Genomic DNA, 17,406 nt, shown 5'->3' on the forward strand with positions numbered 1-17,406 from the left:
TCACATGCTATGGAACACTATGACAAACTCAACACAGAACAGAAACACGCTGTTGAAAACTGTTTTACACGCTGCATACAGCAATTCCCATCCCTGACAAACATGCTTCTTCATAGATGGTCCTGCAGGAACAGGGAAAACCTTCCTCTACAAAACCCTGATTCATACCATCAGAGCTAGGGGAGACATTCCTACAACCGTAGCATCTACAAGAATAGCTGCAACATTGTTACATTCCGTTTTTAAAATACCGTTGAAGCTGAGTACTACTTCCACATGCAACATCAAACTTACCTCGCCACATGCTCAACATCTTCTGCAATCCAAATTGATAATATGGGACGAGGCGCCAATGACACATGCATACGCATTCCTGACAGTTGACAGGTTATTACGTAACCTCACGGGTGACATGCAGCCTCTTGGAGGCAAAACAATACTATGGGGTGGAGATTTCTGACAAATACTCCCAGTCATTATCCGTGGCTCCCGAACACATACTGTTGCCAGTTGCATTAACAGGGAAAATTTGTGGCGTCACATGCATGTTCTTACACTGATGACAAATATGAGAGCTCTTCCAGAAGAACAACATTTCGCAAAATGGCTCCTCGATGTTGGAGACGGGAAAAATGAAGCACCTGTGACATTGCCTTCACATTGTTTTCCTTTTATTTCTGATCCTGTTCAACAACTATATGGCGACATCAACTTCTCAACTGTCACTCTGGAACAACTCAGCACACGAGCTATATTAAGCGTCACCAACGAAGACTCGCTACACCTTAATGAACAAGGGCTGAAACTTATCCCTACCGATGAAGTGACTTTCACCAGTGTTGACTCCATCGTCACAGACGATCCTGCAGATCAACTTTCATTCCCCAAAGAATTTCTTAATAGTCTTACTCCCACTGGCATGCCTCCGCATAAACTCAAAATTAACATTGGTTCAATCATCATACTTCTTAGAAACCTCCTGCCAGCAAAAGGTCTCTGTAATGGCAATAGACTTTCTGTTACCAGCATTCACCGCAATATACTGGAATGTAAAACTATTGCAGCTGCTACCTCACAAACTGTCCTTATTCCCTGGATTTCCCTGACTCCATCAGATTCAAATTTGCCTTTTACTTTTACACGCAGACAATTTCCTGTTAGATTGGCCTTTGCAATGACAATTAATAAGGCACAGGGCCAAACTTTCAAAAAGATATGCCTGTATCTGCCAAAACCAGTTTTCAGTCACGGATAATTGTATGTTGCTCTCTCCAGAGTTCCATCTTTTCATTCACTCACAGTCGTATCCTCAAACCCACCCCATTTGGACAACTGTGTCTTTCAGGAAGTGTTCACCCATCAATAAATAATTATGCGGCATATGCTACGCCCCGGGTTGGCTAGTTAGAATGAAATTAACAACAATGCTAATGTAGTTCCTTTCTACAACTGCTACTAAAGCCAGTTTATTTTTCAAGAAAACTTGTAATGAGTAAGGGGAGACTGAAACTGTGAGGCTACAGCTTTACATCAAAAAGGTAAAGTTGGAATTAATCAATAATTATTACACATTATGATATGTGTGTTTTTTTTAATCTTGGTAAGTTGAGTTGAGTTGAGATCTGTTGTAAAGTTAAGAATTGGTGCTGCAACAATGGTGATTGAGCTTTTCATTAGCGGAATAAATGTTGTCTGTGGGGAAAAAGCATATAATAAACTGCCAGCGGCCGCTTCACCGAAACACCTCTTAAACGGTAATACAATGGGAAGCAAATACATTTTTTTAATTCCTCTTTGCTTGAGCAGCTGCTGGCATGCTGCTGCTCTCACGCGTGATCTGCAATTCGCTTGCCATCCCCCCACACTCCAATAGGCAGTAGGCGCCCTTGTAAATAGGGGGGCTAAGCACACCCCAAGGAGACACAGCCGCTCCTCTGACACCCCTCTTAAATGATGATATATTGGGAAACAAGTAACCGGTGTTTTTTTCACCTCCTCTTTGTTCAAGAAGCTGTTGGCTTGCTGCTGCCGCGTGCCGTGTGATCTGCATTTCAAGCGGGGCTTCGAACGTTTAAAAGCCTATACAGCACCTGGATATTCAATCTCTTTTCACAGTTCTGTTATTTCCCCAAGTAGTATTTTCAGTTTGTTTTACGCTAATGCGATCCTTACTCTCGTTTTTTGAGACTTTCGAATTTTCCTACTTCCATTATCTCTAACCTGCTCTGCATGTGTATCATGAGACTTGCATCTGAAAGTTGTAAGTATGATGTGACTTGTCCATCTCGCGGGAAGTGAAAGTGTCTCTGACTCTCTGTCTCTCTTCAAAATATCACGTCTTGTCCCTGGGAAAAAGTCTTATCTCGTTGCAAGTTTTTTTTTATATTGAAAGATAAGAAAGAGGGCAACTCACTAATTTGGTTATTTTATTATCTGAGTAGAAATGTTTAGGCTCCGATCTTTTTGCCTCCAGAAGTAAGAATTAAACATGGAGCTCCTGGCCTTTAGATGACTACTTATTTGTGGCTGAAATGCTTGCAGTGGAATGCCCTCATGGTCTTTGTCCATGGCCATGATGGGGCTTGTAGAATATCGCATGATCATTTATTCACTAAACTTCTTTTCAGAAATAAAGTCTTTCTGCACAGATTGAGATCAATCACTGGCACAGAGCTTGTACTTGAAAGAGTAAATAAGAGTAAATATTCCCCCATGTTACTCAGAGGGATCCTAGAGCATCAAGTTCCAAGAACTGTAATTCAAGCAGTTTTTAGGCCCAAAGTGAATTCTGTTATCCCCATGACTTCAAAGAGAGTGAAGAGAAAGAATGTAGTTTCTGCTGATTATGACCAGAGTCCACTTACATTTACTGGTCCATACCTGCTTATGAGTATTTCTATCAGAGTAAATAAGACATTGCAAACTTAAAATAAATGTTCTTTTAGGCACCTATTTGGTCTGTAGACATGTCAGTTCATCTTTGTTGATTATCAAGTGAAATTCAGATGGCAAAGTTACCAAATATTGGCAAACTCTAGATTTGTGGAATAGTCCAGACACTCAATATATTGTCATGGATTGTAACTGGAGGAAGAGGAGCTGCCCTTTTGCATCTCAGTCAAGTCTGTTCATTAGGCAAAGAAGGCTTTGTGTGCTACTGAAAACCTTGCAAAATGGAGCAAATCCCACTTTGTTTTGGAGTTGATTTGTTCTGTCTTCTCTTGAACTTGAGTTGATTCATTGGTAATTATATATTCAGTTAATATGTGGTTTTGTATAAAACCTCTTTTGAGATTGAGGTGTGTGATGAATTAGAAATGTTTGACTTTTTCAAAGGGGGGAGAGACCGGGGAAAGTTTAAAATAGTTGTTTAGCTAGGTTACTCTATCTTTGATGAAAATTCCTTTACACGGCTTTCAAACATACATGTTATTCAGCAGAATTTATGATTTTTATTTTTACTATATTTAAAGTTTTGGGATTTCAGACAGTGTTCGTTTCTATTTTTTTCTTTATTACTTACAGACGCAATCCTTTTCAAATTTGAATTCAAAAGTGTAGTCAATGAAGACGTGCATGGTTTCTTGACGGTAAGTATTCACAAAATAATGTTAAATGCATGCATTGATGCTATATTTGACTATATATGGATACACTGTAGCAATTAAAATTCTGTTTGAAATAAAATATGTTAACTAAAATCAAATGTGGTATGCTGTATTTTTACATCTGCCTTTCCCTTTATATATTTTATTATTTATTTTTCTGAAATTAAGTGCACTTTATTGCTTTGTCTGCATAGGTGGAACAAAAAAGATTGATATATTTTGATTGATGATTATTTTGGTAGTTGACTAATCGTTCAGTTTATTTTTCGATTACTGTAGTCACGATTATTTATGCCTGACCATTTTGATGCCTGTGACCTGTGGTTGCAGTGAAACATATGAATTTGAAAGTAATCGGATGTTTTTATATTAGTGTGACCATTACAATAAAAAAGAAATACATTAAACAATACAAACTAAAGTGCACGTAGTCTTTAAACAAAAACGTGCATTTAACTTAACCAAAAAATACATTGTTAAAACTGAAATGTTTTTCATATTTTAGTAATAAATGACAAAACGTAGACATAAACTATATAATGTGTAAAGCCTGAAGTGCAAAGATCAAATAAACACTTTCACAAAAGGTTCAAGGATGATACAATAGTTTCCGTGGTGCAGCAGTAGAAATTGCTGAGTCCCCCGGTTCGATCCTGACTGCCTTGTATATTTACCGTAGTGAGCTGCTCATATTGTTAACATTATACAATAAACACATACATTTAATTTACGTGTGTAACGGCCACTGTATTAAATGTATAGTACAGTAATCCCTCCTCGATCGCGGGGGTTGCGTTCCAGACCCCTCTGCGATAGGTGAAAATCCCCGAAGTAGAAACCATATGTTTGTATGGTTATTTTTATATATTTTAAGCCCTTATAAACTCTCCCAAACTGTTTATAAATATTATATAATATGCACAGTTATACAGCATAATCCCTTTGTATTCTCTTAGATATTAGGTAAGATTCATTGAAATTATGTATATAAACACACTGTTTATATACAGTAAAACCTAAATATTATTTTAAAGATATCGAGTGTCTCCGATATCACATATGTTACAGCCATTACGATAGACAGGCCACCAGCAATAAATACGTACAATGCAAGAAAAATAGTATACAGTAAATGTGTGTACAGTGACACTAAACGTACGTACATATGCTAAGTACTGTAAGTAGAAAATTAATTATGGTTACTCACCAACAATGACACAATGACTTGTTCGATAACAATGAGTTTAATTTTACTGCACAACAAAGGAGGGCTTACAGCCCTTCTAAAGGAGCCTCTTCAGGCGATTGTGTAGCACTGCCGTTGTTCTTCTTCTAGCAGTCTTCAATCCAAATCCCTAAAGCAGATTCTATCCAGACTACTGCCTTATTACATCCACTTACAACTCGTTTTGCACCCTGGATAAAAGGACACTGCAGCCGTAGATCTTATATTCTTTTCCTACTTTTTAAATAAAAAGAATCGTAGCCTCATTGATGCTGTAATGGCGTCCTACAGCGGTGTAGCTTTTCCCTTCCTTCAACAAATCCAAAACGTTTACTTTTTCGGCAATCGTTAACATCTTCAGTTGGCGGTTGGGCACAGCCCCTGAAGCAGCAGCAGGATCAGATCGTTTTGGAGCCATACTGAAGGGCTTGACTATGCACAAAGATAAACACAAAAGAGCACAAAAGTTAATTCTTTACACAGCGAAACACGTTGATGCTGAATGAGCGAGACGAGACTTCCTGGTTAACACTGCATTCCGCACACAGGAACTTAACTGCGTGCCCTGATTGGTTAGCTTCTCAGTCATCCGCCAATAGCGTCCCTTGCATGAAATCAACTGGGCAAACCAACTGAGGAAGCATGTACAGGAAATAAAAAGACACATTGTTCACAGAATCCACGAAGCAGCGAAAAATCCGCGTTATATATTTAGTTATGCTTACATATAAAATCTGCGATAGAGTGAAGCTGCGAAAGTCGAAGCACGATATAGTGAGGGATTACTGTACTTGTAAAAGTTACCTTTTTTTTTTTATAATTTTTATTCTGTCAGTCACGATCACAATACATACTACCGCCCCGCCCAGGGATCTGACGCGGTTACTTTTTTATCTGCAACTGGGAATAACTGTAGATATGAGGGGTGTTTTAAGACAGTCGAACTGGAAATTCTCTGATCTGGATAGATAAAAGCTGACACATAAACGCTGGCAAATCTGCCTTATACGTATTTCATTGTCACTTGATTTTGTTTTATTCATTTGCAGTGAGTGTTCCTGCTTACGCTGAATTAGTATGCGCCTTAAGGCCTGTGATGTCAAAGCCGCACTGACAAAATAACAGAGACAGAGATATATATGATATTTGGAATTACTCATTTTATGACCTTATAGTACATTTCGGAAAACATTGTGGCACGGATGCAACATTATTCATATTCATTCGGTTACCTTCTGGCGGTTGTAATCAATGACCGTGTTTTTTTTTTTTCCCCCCGATCTTGCCCAGTCTGCACAGGACTCATGAACATGCAGAGGAAAGAATGTTCCTCTGCAAGGTGTGCCATGAACGCTGTTCTTTTCTCAGTGGACCACGTACATGCCTTGCACAGTACATATGCTTTGATCGCCGCCTGGTCACAAGCACAAGCAACCGGCCACCTGCATGCTGCTGCTAGCACTGAATAAGCTCACGCCTTCTAGTGTCAGTGCACAGCACTAGAGGGAAAAAAAAAAGAAACAGACAAATACATGTGACATTTTGAAGAAATCATTGTATGACCTGAATAGTACCAATTAGAAAACTTCATTGTATTAATGCAATATTATTTGAAAACGAACAGATCGGGTGTAAATGTGTTACTTGTAAAAGTTAGCTTTTTTTACTTTTATTTTCAGAGTCCCATTCACGCTCTCCCTCCCCTCCTGATCTGACCCTAACTAACTAACTAACTAACTAACCCTATTACAGCACCTACGTTCTCAAGAGACAGCGGCATCACATCTCCAACATGCTTTTGTTTCAGATACTCATGCATCACGATGGTGCTGCCGTGAAAAGAAAGCTCTGCTTTACATAATCTGCATTCAACTTTTTTTTCTTTTTTGATGAAGTGCTCCCTCACTTTAGAAAGTTTCTGTCTCAGTTTTTTTCCATCTCCTTCCGTCCGACTCCTTCCGTCCGACCTCTGTCCGACTCGCCATTGCAATCACGTTTATTTTCCTTTACATTCTTCTTCTCCTCAGATGTTCTTCTTCATTGGTAGAACTGTGTGCAGTCTTGACAAACAATTACAAATGCTATCTATCTATCTATCTATCTATCTATCTATCTATCTATCTATCTATCTATCTATCTATCTATCTGTCTGTCTGTCTGTCTGTCTGTCTGTCTGTCTGTCTGTCTGTCTGTCTGTCTGTCTGTCTGTCTGTCTGTCTGTCTATCTATCTATCTATCTATCTATCTATCTATCTATCTATCTATCTATCTATCTATCTATCACTTTTAATTTTCAAGTTTACCTGTACTCTTTAATTCAGTTTGCTTCTATAACATGCAGTTTCATTTACAATATCAGGGTGCTATGGCCTAATTACTAGTACAATAAACTTTTCTACACTGCAGTGAATCAAAGTAGAGGCAAAATTCAGTGATTATAGCAGAATGTCAAAAAGGCCTGACTGTAGCTTAATGATTAAAAACACATGTTTCAAATAGGGCCTGAAACGTAACTTGCATGAAAAGGCATATTTGATACATTAACATTTCCTGTTAAACAAGTGTTTTATTATTGAGTTGCATCTAATTCTGTGATTTTTTTTTTTTCAAACTAAAACTACTAATAGTGATTGAATTGTAGCATATAAACTATTTCTAGTAATAACTTTTAAAAATAAGAATGGATGTTTAAATAATGTTATATAACACATATCCAAATAAATAGTAAAGCAGTTGTGCTTGTGCATTTTCAAGCATTGTTGTTGTGCTTTGTTCTCAGCAAGCTCACTTAGATAAAGAACACAAATCAATTGTAAACATGAACATAAAAATTTGTTCTCTAAGCATTATGGGTCACAACAGCTGCCAAAATATTATTGCTTTCAGCAGTCTCCATTTGATATTTGTTCCTTTCAGTTGATTTTTATTGTATTATAAGTGAAATCACAAGCACACTACCATTTGTCCACTTATTAACTTGCTTGCTACCATTTTTTTATTTAAAAAATCTCCCACTTATAATATTGCAACAGTGAAATAGCACATATTTTTGCCAGAACCTCTCTCTCTCTCTATTTACCTGGTCACCTACCAGAAATCAGAAAGAGAACTATCTAGCCAGATAGTGGAAATAGTTGTTAAGGGACCATGTGATCCCCTTTAGCCAATTTAGTCAATTGAGGGGGAACTTTTATCATTCAAGAATTCATGGTGTTCATCAAATAGTAGAGCTAACAGTGTCAATGTTGTAGTAGTCTGGGGGTCTACAAAAGGTAAATAGACATCACCAGAATCTCTTGACTTCTCTTAATTATTTTAGCTTCACTTTATAGTCTGTTACTCTGAGGCCCATTTGATCAATGTAAACAGATTTTCTTTTGTGGTTTATTTTCTTCCTTAACTATTTTTCCAGTTGCTTTCCTGCTTCATCTTCTAACCTAAACAATTACTGTGTACCAAATATGGGACTCTACTGTGCCATCTTTATCATATGTGACATTATCTGTGAAAACGTTTCCACCATTTGGGGTATCAATCTTGACTTTTTCAGTAGCTCTTTTACTGGGCACTGTTAGGTCCAGATGGAGTATCCCCATGACTGCTGAAGGCCTGTGCGTTGGAGCTGGGGAGTCCTCTACAGCGCATCTTCAACTTGAGCCTGGAACAGGGGAGAGTCCTGAGGCTTTGGAAGACATCTTGCATCTCCCCAGTCCCAAAGGTATCACGTCCTGGTGAGTTGAATGACTTTAGGCCTGTCCCCCTGATGTCACTTGTGATGAAGACCATGGAGCAGGTGCTGCTTCACCACCTGAGCCCACAGGTCTGCCACGCCCTCGATCCGCTGCAGTTTGCATTCCAGGAGAAGGTGAGAGTGGAAGATGCCATCATCTACATGCTACACCGATCCCTCTCCCACTTGGACAGAGGCAGTGGTGCAATAAGAATTATGTTTCTTTACTTCTCTAGCGCCTTCAACACCATCCAACCTCTGCTCCTTAGGGACAAGCTGACAGAGATGGGAGTAGATTCATACCTGGTGGCATGGATCGTGAACTACCTTACAGAGAGACGTCAGTATGTGTGTCTTGTGAACTGCAGGTCTGACATCGTGGTCAGCAGCACAGGAGCGCCACAGAGGACTGTGCTTTCTCCAGTCCTGTTCAGCCTATATACATCGAACTTACAATACAATTCGGAGTCCTGCCACATGCAAAAGTTTTCTGATGACACTGCTATCATGGGCTGTATCAGGAGTGGGCAGGAGGAGGAGTATAGGAACCTAATCAAGTACTTTGTTAAATGGTGCGACTCAAACCACCCACACTGAACACCAGCAAAACTAAGGAGCTGGTGGTGTATTTTAGGAGGCCCAGGCCCCTCATGGACCCTGTGATCATTAGAGGTGACTGTGTGCAGAAAGTGTAGACCTATAAATACCTGGGAGTGCAGCTGGATGATAAATTGGACTGGACTGCCAATTCTGATGCTCAATACTGATGAAGAGAGGACATAGCCGACTATACTTCCTTAGAAGGCTGACGTCCTTCAACATCTGCAGTAAGATGCTACAGATGTTCTATCAGACGGTTGTGGCGAGCGCCCCTTCTACGCGGTTGTGTGCTGGGGAGGCAGCATAAAGAAGAGGGACGCCTCATGCCTTTACAAACTGGTGAGGAAGGCAGGGTCTATTGTAGGTACAGAGCTGGACAGTTTGACATCTGTGGCAGAGCGACGGGCGCTGAGCAGGCTCTTGTCAATCACTGAGAATCCACTGCATCCACTAAACAGTATCATCTCCAGACAGAGGAGCAGCTTCAGCAACAGACTGCTGTCACTGTCCTGCTCCATTGACAGACTGAGGAGATCGTTCCTCCCCCACAATATGCGACACTTCAATTCCACCCGGGGGGGGTAAACGTTAACATTATACAAAGTTATTGTCTGTTATACCTGCCTCGCACTCTCCACTTTGCATTTTTTTTTTTAACTTGCACTGCATTTTTATTTAATTAATATTGTTTTTATCAGTATGCTGCTGCTGGAGTATGTGAATTTCCCCTTGGGGATTAATAATGTATGTATGTATATATGTATGTACAGTTAGGTCCATAAATATTTGGACAGAGACAACTTTTTTCTAATTTTGGTTCTGTACATTACCATAATGAATTTTAAATGAAACAACTCAGATGCAGTTGAAGTGTCAGACTTTCAGCTTTAATTCAGTGGGTTGAACAAAAGGATTGCATAAAAATGTGAAGGAATTAAAGTATTTTTTTAACACAGTCCCTTTATTTCAGGGGCTCAAAAGTAATTGGACAAATTAAATAACTGGAAATAAAATGTTCATTTCTAATACTTGGTTGAAAACCCTTTGCTGGCAATGACAGCCTGACGTCTTGAACTCATGGACATCACCAGATGCTGAGTTTCCTACTGTTTAATGCTCTGCCAGGCCTTTACTGCAGCGGCTTTCAGTTGCTGTTTGTTTGTGGGCCTCTCTGTCCGAAGTTTAGTCTTCAACAAGTGAAATGCATGATCAATTGGGTTAAGATCAGGTGACTGACTTGGCCATTCAAGAATTTTCCACTTCTTTGTTTTAATAAACTCCTGGGTTGCTTTGGCTGTATGTTTTGGGTCACTGTCCATCTGTATTCTGAAACACCGCCCAATCAATTTGACTACATTTAGCTGGATTTGAGCAGACAGTATGTTTCTGAACACCTCAGAATTCATTCGGCTGCTTCTGTCCTGTGTCACATCATCAATAAACACTTGTGTCCCAGTGCCACTGGTAGCCATGCACGCCCAAGCCATCACACTGCCTCCACCGTGTTTTACAGATGATATGAAATGTGGCAATTGGTGCCACAGCCCACCTGACAAGTTGTTTGCCTGCCTATGGTAAAGTCATCCCTGATGGAGGATCACAGGAATCATGGGAAAGAGGGGTCCTTTCATCGGAGCAATGTTTCAGCCGTGGCATGGCCAAATGGGGAGGCAGCTAGATGGATGAGGTCTCCAGGACTCTAAAAATATCCAAACCTAATTATGTCATATCATCTACTGTTAAACCGTACTTCTAAAATTTTTATTATTATGCTGTCTTAAGGAATTGTTCTGTTCTGTGTATTGTATTGTATTGACCCCCTACTTTTGACACCCACTGCACGCCCAACCTACCTGGAAAGGGGTCTCTCTTTGAACTGCCTTTCCCGAGGTTTCTTCCATTTTCCTACAAGGTTTTTATTGGGAGTTTTTCCTTGTCTTCTCAGAGAGTCAAGGCTGGGGGGCTGTCAAAAGGCAGGGCCTGTTAAAGCCCATTGCGGCACTTCCTGTGTGATTTTGGGCTATACAAAAATAAACTATTGTATTGTATATGGTATGCTTTGGATAATGACCTGTTCCACGCCTTCTCCATACTTTTTTCTTGCCATCATTCTGGTAGAGGTTGATCTTGGTTTCATTTGTCCAAAGAATGTTTTTCCAGAACTGTGCTGGCTTTTTTAGATGTTCTTTAGCAAAGTCCAATCTAGGGTTTCTATTCTTGAGGCTTATGAGAGTGGCTTGCACCTTGCAGTGCACCCTCTGTATTTACTTCCATGCAGTCTTCTCTTTATCTTTTCACCTGCATGGAGCACTCCTTTGACTGCATGTTGTCTGTTCACAGCAAAATCTTCCACATGCAAGCACCACACCTCAAATCAACTCCAGGCCTTTTATCTGCTTAATTCATAATGACATAATGACAGACTTGCCCACACTTGCCCATGAAGTAGCCTTTAAGTCAATTATCCAATTACTTTTGAGCCCCTGAAATGAAGGGATTGTGTTAAAATAATGTTTTAGTTGCCTCACATTTTTATGCGTTTGTTTTGTTCACCCCACTGAATTAAAGCTGAAAGTCTGCACTTCAACTGCACCTGAGTTGTTTCATTTAAAATTCATTGTGGTAATGTACAGAACCAAAATTAGAAAAAAGTTGTCTCTGTCCAAATATTTATGGACCTAACTGTATGTATGTATGTATGTATCTATCTATCTATCGATCGTCATGCCAGATTTCTTACCAATTATCAGGGTTCCTATAGAGTTCATCACATTGTGCATTTTAGCAACACTGTCATTGGATGGCAGGCTGTCTTTCGAACTATCCTAGACCCAAACAACTCCCAAGAATCCAAAAGTATAAAAAATGAAGAATTTATTAAAGAGTAGGTTAAACACAAAAGGGAGAACACAAAGAACAACTGAAAGGGTTAAACATGTAATGGCCTACAGGTCCTACATGTACAATTAAAGCCTCCTTATTATTATGTGGGGTGGCTGGTCCAGTAACACATAGTTTCAACTAATCACTCATGTCTCTTCACTGTACTGCTCTCCAGACTTTGGTTTCTTTTTTCCTCATGCCAGTTGTTCTCTAAGGGCACCACTATAGTGGCCAAATGGAGCTTTTGACCTAGAACCATGAATCACTTTCAGATCCCAGGACACTTCCTGAAAGATCTGTTGAGTATTTAATCAGCATATAGTTGATGTGGTTTTTGCCATCTTGTCCAATGCCAACTCTGTGAAGTACTGTATTATTAAAAACTGCAGGATGTTTAAGCATAAGTTTGGCATACTGTACATATAAATAGTTTTGTGTTTTTTGATTGAACGTGCAATCATATTGGTTCACATTTAACTTATTCGTTAAATTTGAAACATTTTTCTGAAAAATAAAAAACAGAATTACAGTAATCCCTCGCTATATCGCGTTTCGACGTTCACGGCTTCACTCTATCCCGGATTTTAAGTGTAAGCATATCTAAATATATATCACGGATTTTTCGCTGGTTCGCGGATTTCTGCGGACAGTGGGTCTTTTAATTTATGGTACATGCTTCCTCAGTTTGTTTGCCCAGTTGATTTCATACAAGGGACGCTATTGGTGGATGGCTTAGAAGCTACCCAATCAGAGCATGTGTTACATATTAACTAAAACTCCTCAATGATATAAGATATGCTTCCTGCGCGGTGCTTGATTGTTTGCTTTTCTCTCTCTCTCACCCTCTCTGACATTCTCTGCGTCTGACGGAGGGGGTGTGAGCAGAGGGGCTGTTTGCACAGAGGCTGTTTGCCTAGAGGATACAGACGGACGCTCCTCTACAAAATGCTGCTTTATCGTGGTGCTTCGGCATACTTAAAAGCACGTATTGATTTTTTGATTGTTTGCTTTTATCTCTCTCTATCTCTCTGACATTCTCTGCTCCTGACGGCGCTCCTTTGAAGAGAAGATATGTTTGCATTCTTTTAATTGTGAGAAAGAACTGTCATCTCTGTCTTGTCATGGAGCACAGTTTAAACGTTTGACTAAAGGATGTTATTTCATGTCTAGAGGGCTCTAATAATGTTAACAGTGTGGGAGAGTTTATAAGGGCTTAAAATATATAAAAATAACCATACAAACATATGGTTTCTACTTCGCGGATTTTAATCTATTGAGGAGGGATTACTGTGTGCATTTTGGATGATTTTTCCATTAACAAACATTTTCACTTTAATTTCCAATTGAGTTCCAACCTGAGACCTGCCTGTATTTGAAACTGGGTCTGTAAATGATTTAGATATGATTTCTTCAATAGTGACATTTCAGTAGTAATTATTAGTAATTCATTAGTAATTCAGTGACTGCCTATAGATATCTGTTGATAATCTTAAGAACATGTGCTACAAGTATGGTAGTTAAACATTTCATTAGCTTTATTGACACTTGTACTAGGAGGAAACATAGTGAGAATTTTTTGTTCTGTTGTTTAGGAGAAATTACTAACACCATATAAACAAGGATACATAGGTGCTGTACTGGTAAATTTCAGAGATAATTCTGGAGCCTGATATCTTCTGTTTAAATACGTAATAAGTTGAAAAAATAATTTCAACTAATGTTAGATGGGTTTTATATGAAAATTTAAATTTCATCTTAAGTACTCTAAACAGTATTTTCATTTATTAGTCTGCAGTGCTGTTCATAGCAGGCCAGATAACTAGCTTTGCTGTGCTTTTTTGTACTGTCAGTACATGTATATTTGTTTTGTATAATTTTCCCTCTGTCATCATGTCATTTTCTAACCTGCTTAGTCCTGAACAGGGTTTTACAGGGTGCTGGAGCCTAACCCAGCTATCATATGGAGCAAGGCAGGAATAAACCCTGGGCAGGTCACCAATCCATTGCAGAACTTCTCCTTCTGTCATACATATTTAATGACTCTAATTTAAAGGCATATTCAATATTGCTAGACCATAGTGAACATTTTGTCCTCCAAGTATTCTTGCTCTGGGAAGAGCCACTATATCTCAAAACTCTCTCAAAGGCATATTAAAATCATATGCCAGCTGATCTTAGTATAAAAACTCAAATATAAGCAAATGTTCAGAAGATTTCCTCTGAAAAAGTTTGATAAGGTGGTGGATAGCAAAGGATTGCAGATGTGTTACATTCCAGATGGATTACAATCAGGACTATCATTAAGCAATGAAAGACAAATAATGCCAGTTTCAAGCATTATTTTGTCCTTTCAAAAGAGGCAATCAAGCAAAGAGGTCAAGAAAAATAAAGTATAATCTTTTAACACTTGAATCCCTAAAGGCACCATCTTAAATTCCCTCAGACCTTCTCATCAGTGTCTTTGTTTTGCAAATGTGTCAATCAGCACTGGCAGCAAGCAGCCTGCTATCTCATCCCCGACTGATACGGCTGAAGTTCTCAGAGCTCGAGTCTGTTTTTCTGGGTGTAAGGTGTCAAATAAACACTTTACAAAAGGTATAACAAAACAAGTGTGTTTTTATTAAAGAATATAACCAAAGAAAAGGATCTCATTCAATTTACATATTGCTGTCAATGAGTTAAAAACCCAAGCCCAAATATCAATCGATACAAACTCGAAATGTTTGCTTGACTGGTGCAGAGATAAGAATTGCACTCCCCGTTTTAAGTAGTGAACTGCTATTGTTATTACCATTACGTAATAAAAACATACATTTGATTTGAGTCTGTAACACCCAGTGTAAATGTTTGCTAACTATAAAAGATATTGCTGAGGGGATATAAGTAGGCTCACAAACATTGGTGAATCATGTCTTCTTGGTATCTTGTTGTCACTTGAATTTTTTGTAATTCAGTTTTATTCTTGAATAAAAGCACACTTGTTTCATTATACCTTTGCCAAAGTGTTTATTATATATTCCAGTAACCACTTGAATGGCATCAAATCTCTCTCTGCCTCTCTTGTACATGCACACACACACACACACATCTATGCATGAAAACACTATGTCATTTGAACATGTTTTTTTTTCTCAATCTTCCCCAGTCTCAATGTTATGGTGCATGGTAGTGAGAATGCAGGCAGTCTTCTTTTTCAGCGCATACTCTGCCAGATCTAAACACTAGTGTGAAGAATTGCACGTGTATTAAAGTGACTTTAGCTGCAAGTGGAAGTTCCCATCACAACAACAACAACAACATTTATTTATATAGCACATTTTCATACAAACAGTAGCTCAAAGTGCTTTACATATTAAAGAATAGAAAAATGAAAGACACAATTATAAAACAAAATAAATCAACATTAATTAACATCAAATAAGAGTAAGGTTCAATGGCCAGGGGGGACAGAAAAAACAAAAAAATACTCCAGACGGCTGGAGAAAAAAATAAAATCTGTAGGGATTCCAGACCATGAGACCGCCCAGTCCCCTCTTCACAATAAATCACACTTTATTTATAGTGCCAGGCACCTCATTCCCAAAGAAACAGACTTTAGCTCTGAGAATTCTAGTGTTAAGGGACATTAGGCTTTTATAGCAAAAGTAGGTCAGTATGCAGCTTTCACAACAATAGCTCCATTAGGATGCATATAGGTGAACATCATGGAAAAAAACAATCATTTGCAAAAACTTTCCAAATGTTTTGTTTAAGTCCTGAAAAACAGCGTACAGATTTTAAAGCCACATGAGAAAGTTTTATGGTTTATAAAAAATCATTATGATTAATGATAGTGACGTTATTCTTTGGGTGGTGCTTGTTTCCAGCAAGAGTCTGGAGAAAGTTTCTTGGTTGAAGGAAAACCGTATGGAACATACAGAAAGATTCTTTAAACAAATTAATAGTCATATTCATGGATGTTAAATTTGGAAAAGAAATAGAAAAACCTGACGTGACAATAACAAGAAACACAAACATAAAGGTATATCTATCAATTGTTAAACAAAAATGTAAATATCCTTTAGTAAGGAAATTTAATAAAACCTTATTTTTTTCATCAAAAAGCACCATGAGTCACGTTGTAGAGCAAACAAAATGTTACTGTAAAGCAGTAATGTAAAGCTGATGATTATATTATACAACTCATAGAAAGATTCAGTAGACAAAAGGCTTATACTTACTTAAAACGAAATAAGAATTGAATATATTGGCTGGTTGGTATTTGTTACTTAATAAATAATTTAGTTAATTTGCTTCTTTTTGGCATGGGCTGGACATGACTGCCTCCAGAAATGACCTTTGACCTCCGTGCAGGCAGTCTTCACTAATAAATATTACATTTCATTTTTAACTATAATATATATATTCAGTAGTTTGCATTATTGGGCAAAATGAACAATTTTAGAAAGAACCTTAGAACAAATATGTATGCTTTCAACAAGATAACAAGATCAGTTTACTTTATATTCTTAGGTGGTTGAGCACACAAATTACCCTAAATTTATGCTTGTACTGTTTCTGCATGTGTTTTTTTGTATTTCCTTTCACAATGTTATAACTAATAGATTTTAATGCTGTCTTCTTTGTTCCTTACTTCTTTCCTTCAATCCTCTTCTTCTTCACCAGTTTATATATTATCCAAAAAGTACTTTATTACAATGTTAAAGGAATGCACATCCATTATAGAAAACTGGAGATTCAAATTATGTGAAACATTTGCCAAAGTTAATGAGGCAAAACTAGTTTTGAGTCTTGCAAAAACATTTCATGAATAAAAGCGATGGTCATAAGTAACAACTGTACCACTTTTGTTTGTAATAATATTTAATGATTTTTTTGTAATTAATGAGTTATTTATATGTTTAGTTATAGCTTAAGTGCTCTGTGATAGTATAAATTACATACTGTAGTATTTTAATTTGTTATCAGACAAGTGAACTTTTTTATTGTTGAATAAATTGAGTAGAAGGGAAAATTTAATCAAATATTACTGGCAATATTTTTAGAACTACATAATTTTAAACTAAGGCACTGTTTAAAATAGTAGTATGTATAACCATAATATACTTCAGTTTGAACTTAGTGTGCAAGAAATTTGAGTTACCAATAAACATGCATATAAAGAACTATATGCATTATAAAATGTGTAAATAATTTAATTTAAAATAATTCATTAAAAAATAGGTGGTTTGAGTAGCACATGATATCTGGGTTTACATTTATATGTATTGAATATATTGTGCTATTTTTGAAATATATGGATGCACATCCCTTAGTAAGATATATTGCCTGATAAATTAAATAAGCAGGTAAAACTTGTT

The 17,406-nt window shown here is 37.8% G+C and overlaps 1 protein-coding gene across 5 annotated transcripts in view; it reads left to right on the top strand.

The window, feature by feature from the left end:
* Positions 1-17,406, top strand: part of tbc1d5 (TBC1 domain family, member 5) — a 483,468-nt gene that overhangs the window by 164,015 nt on the left and 302,047 nt on the right. For 3 of the 5 annotated variants that reach the window (XM_039737608.1, XM_039737613.1, XM_039737609.1), the window contains one exon: positions 3,526-3,590. The exons of the other annotated variants lie outside the window; for them this stretch is intronic. The gene's annotated coding sequence lies outside the window, so the exon portion shown is untranslated. The remainder of the gene's footprint in view (positions 1-3,525; positions 3,591-17,406) is intronic. 5 annotated transcript variants of the gene reach the window in all.

Source organism: Polypterus senegalus, chromosome 15, assembly GCF_016835505.1.
Source record: "Polypterus senegalus isolate Bchr_013 chromosome 15, ASM1683550v1, whole genome shotgun sequence".
Classification (NCBI taxonomy): Eukaryota; Metazoa; Chordata; class Cladistia; order Polypteriformes; family Polypteridae; genus Polypterus; species Polypterus senegalus.